Source organism: Rhopalosiphum padi, chromosome 1 (genome assembly GCF_020882245.1).
Source record: "Rhopalosiphum padi isolate XX-2018 chromosome 1, ASM2088224v1, whole genome shotgun sequence".
In the NCBI taxonomy this organism is placed as follows: Eukaryota; Metazoa; Arthropoda; class Insecta; order Hemiptera; family Aphididae; genus Rhopalosiphum; species Rhopalosiphum padi.
The window spans coordinates 87,616,486-87,621,407 of NC_083597.1; positions in this window are offsets into that span (position 1 = coordinate 87,616,486).

The following is a 4,922-nucleotide window of genomic DNA, read 5'->3' on the forward strand; positions in this document are numbered from 1 at the left end:
TATTAAGGTTCAAAAACCTAACCTAACCTCGTCTTGGCCTAGCTGAAAACCTTTTATGTAATAAAATAAGATGTATTTTATAATATCGCTGTAAAACTTGCGGGCTACATCAAACAGGCCTTATATAAATATATTAAATATTATTTAATCCATTACAATTTATAAACTTATAACCGTGGTTGTACAATAATGTCGCGTGTTGGAGTACTATCGGGCTGATTATGTCGATCAATATATAATATAATATGAATATAGTTACACGAAGAGTGCAGTAATAATGCATGAGTTCACGGATAATGTCCATTATAGTTTATTAGTTTATTAAGTTTATTACTACTAAAATATAGTTTATTGAAAAATGTGTTCACAGTATTATTATCTATAGTTATTTTTTTGTCATATATAATATATACCGTACGTTGATTATTATAATATTATACTAACAAAATTCATTTTTAGATATAGCGAAAATTACATAAACTTATCCGTTTTATTATCCTACTACCGTGTCGATAATGAATTAATAATGTAGGAAAATTTGCATAGGTGCATAAATAAATAAGATACATTGTTGATTTTTTTGGATAAAGTATAGGTACGTGCGAAAAAAAAATAAAATTAATGAGTTCAAACATTTTTAATACCTACTCATCGATTTGGAAATTTGGAATGGTTCGTCGTTTTTGAGAATTACTGCAGTAAACCTCATTTCGAAAATCACTGTTAAACGCTATCAGGTACACAATAATTATTTACCTAGGCTTACTATTTATTAACCTATCCGGTTAATCGAGTTTTCATGATAAAGGTATGTAGATAATTTTTTTTATTTGCCATTTATCATAAATGCCAGTGCAACGGACACGGCGTTAAATACTTTATACCTATAATATTATTATGAACAAAAAAAGAAAGAAAGAAAGAAAATAAATAAATGTTATAACATACACTATGTATATACTACTATGTCTGTTGATGGTACTACACAATATATATATATATATTCTATATCTGTAATATTATTATAGTGTGCGGAGCCCAATACGCGCGACGCGTAGACCCGTGAAAACGGTTTTACCGAAATTAAATTCGAAAAACAAACACGCTGGCGTCGTTCGAAAATGATACGCACCTCACTAATCACTACATATATGATATATAAATGTATATATATATATGTAATAATCGTCTGACAAGGTCGATCGATTATGATTATTATACGCATTGTCGGACTGCCCGCTGGGATTTCGGTCGTCGAGACGATTATTCACGGACCGCGGGTGTCCGACCTTAAGACAACACGCCGTCAAATCCATCTTTGGGTAAAGACACGTCGAGACGGCGGCGGCGGTGGCGGCGATAAACATCCGACGGACTTGTCAACTTCCTAGGAGGTCGGACGTGTGAAACCTTACGTCACCCGGTGGAGACAGGCAGATCGAAAAGCGTCGGCGTCTATACGCAATTTTAAAATATAATATGCTACACAATATATTATTCGTACGAATGACTAATAAACGCACATCACTATACACGGATGAGTAAACTTTTTTCTGCATATCAAATTTTAATAGGTTTGTCAAAATAATTAAAATTATATAATTAGAGATTGATAGTGATCATTTAAAAACATTAAGAGAATTGTCATTGTCTGCAAGAAAAAGTGTTTAACTTAAAACGCATCCATTACTGCACTGACCTACTCAATGATGAGGTTGAATAATACTTGAAATTTGAAATTCTTACCATACAGCAGAACCATTTTTTTTCTTGTAAGTGCAATGTTTACATACACATTTTATATGGCGTATATTAGGGATGGGAAACTGCCAACTGGCGGCTTGTGTACCGTTTTTAACTGACCCGTACTACATTTCAAATTATTTTATAAAAAAAAATAAAATGGTTAGGATTTTTCTGTATTTTATGTTAATTATAAAATCAATATAATGTTTATCATAAAATGTAGATTTAAAATCTTATCTAGTATTGAACTTACAATAAAGTATAAATATCAATTGTAAATTTTATTGACCTTTTTTTCTGTTTTCTATGTTCTCTGACTCGCTAGATTTTCACTTTCAAAAAATTGACCCTCAACAGTGCCATTGGGTTGCCCATCCCTGCCGTACATTATAGTTAATATAATATCAAATTATTAACGTAACAGTGCAAACATCGATCGATAAAACAAGTGTCATACGTGAAATGGGTATACGACCGTCGTTATTATTACTACTTGAATATTGTACAATATTATTTTATTATGTACCTATTTCACGGACTTACTATAATGCTATTCACTGTGTATAGTCTCTGGTTATCGAGTGCGGCGCGGTAAAAATATATATTATTATTATTTATATAACAAACGGGCGGACGAACGGAGAGACTTGGCGCCAGGCGCCAAACGATGTCGTCGTCGTCGGCGGTGGCGGCACTGGATCAAAGGGACCGGTGAGCCGTAACGGTTGGAAACGGTCCGTCCGATGCACCGGTGCGGTGGTATGGCGCATCGCAAACGGTCCGAAAAGGCGACGCGGCCGATTTACTCTCCGAACAGGATATGTGACGACAAATACCTACGATGCTTGCAGCTCACTGCAGTGCGGCGTATAGCAACAATAATAATAATTATGATGATGATGATAATAATAATATAATATTATGTGATATTATTATAATTTAATGAAGCTGCTGCTCTCCCCTTTCGACTCATTTCTCCCCATCGCCGCACTCTACAAAACGGCGTCGTCGACTGCAACAATATTATTGCACTCCGAAGACTTCCCCAGATGGTGAATATATACTTGAATATTTAGTGAAAAATATCTTAAGTTTAATATATATAATAATATTAGTATTAAATTATATATCTATCTACCATAACCACGATTACTTACGATAATATATAACTTATATAATAAAAAATGTTTACAGTGAATTTTTTTTTCGCATCAGTTAACACGAATTTATGAGAGCTCGAAGAACCCGAAATAGTGTTTATTTTCTAATAAACGCGCGTGATAATCAATTACGCTTATCGATAAATTATTGTGATAAAATAAATTTACTTTACTTACCCTATAACGGGATATGACTGTAAGGTGTATACTTGGACTTTATTTAAGTCACTCGCCGCAGTCGATATTTTAACGATGGATTTTAATTTTCTATGCAATTTTAGTCTCTCCAACTCGAAGCCATGTTGTTATAGTATTATATTATTATAATAATGTTGTACTATTCGATGGGTGTAGCAGATAATATTATTTCAATTAAGTATTTCCATCGCGTTTGATCAATATGCAATATATTATTATTAAATGTACCTAATACATTCATATCTCTATCATACACACGTCCGTGATATAAACGTTTGCAAAAGAATGTTCTTTTTTCCATGTGATTGGCGTCAAAACATAATTCTCTTTTTAGATTGGTAGTTTAAAAAAAAAAAATTACACGATTGCCATTTAATGAAACATTGATTCGAGAACTCATAATATGATATATATGGTGACGCTAATAATAATTAATATACTACTTTTTTTTTTTACATTCATGCCGTTTGCGTAAATTGTTGTCATATAATATTTATTCTTGGAAAATTTTTTTTTTTATATTTTACTCTAAACCGTCCGCTATTTATGATTTTTAATTTGAAGTCTTGAACATTTAATTGAGTATGTAACTTAGCCTCTATATAGGTCTACGTCGGTAACTATAGTAATTTTTTTTTTATGATTGATGATTTATATCGCTTGCGATATAGATTGCATATTATATGAGTTAAAGATAGATTATAATACTATTATATACCTATTAGAAAAAATAGGGTCGAACGTTGCTTGTATAAAAACATATCAACACGTCGTAAAAAATAAAATAAACGTTTATAATATTTTTAAAAAAAATGTATGTATAAATATAGTACGATTTCTTTACGTATTATAACTAATTAATAAATATATATATATAAGCAATGGTTTTGATTTTTTTTTGCGTTCCATCCAGTTTACGTTTACCTGTTGGCTGTTTAAGTGTATTAAGTTGAATTAGCTTATTTGGATATTAAATAGAGATAGGTACGATAATAATGATAACATTGATAACTATAATTAATGAATGATGCAAATTGCCAAAAATAACAAGCGTTTCATAACTTTCCATTTCCTACATTAAACCATATCATTTATGTGATTGTAAATTATGACTTATATGAGTATTCAAATTTATTAAAATACTTACAATTCACTTTCAACATCACCATTGTACAAATATGATGAATACATTATTAACAACTTTAAACAAATACTATTTATTTAGTGTATAACATAATGTATACATTGTAATACATTTTGGTTGTGCATGCACACGTGTCACGTGGTATTATACACGCACACATGTACAGTTTGTTTCTTTTTAAAGGTAACACTAAATAATTCTGTCCAGTGACTTCAGATTGATTGCGGTTTTCGGGAGGAGATATAGGAATACATAAATACACATTTTTTTTAATGATTTTTACATTTTTAGATCTTTCCGTGTAAGCATACGCAATTCAACTTGCATTTTTTTAAATAGCAATAGGTGTTTAGAATATCAAATTCAGATAGACCGAATTTGTTTAAGTCAATTTGGTCCTTTAAAATCAAAATTGACTAAATAGTGAATAACAAATCGTTAAAGTTTCGATTAAAATTATTGATTTTTTCAACAATCATACTAGAATTTTATGAATTGTCATGCAATTTTAAGTAATTTTTTTTTGTATTGCTCAAAATTAAATTTAAATTATTTAATAAGGCTTGAAAACCTACAAATACAAAAAAAATACTTAAATATTAGTAAACAAAAAATCAAATTCACTACTCGGTAAGTAAATAGTATGTAGTGGCATATATACAAATCAATGTTCA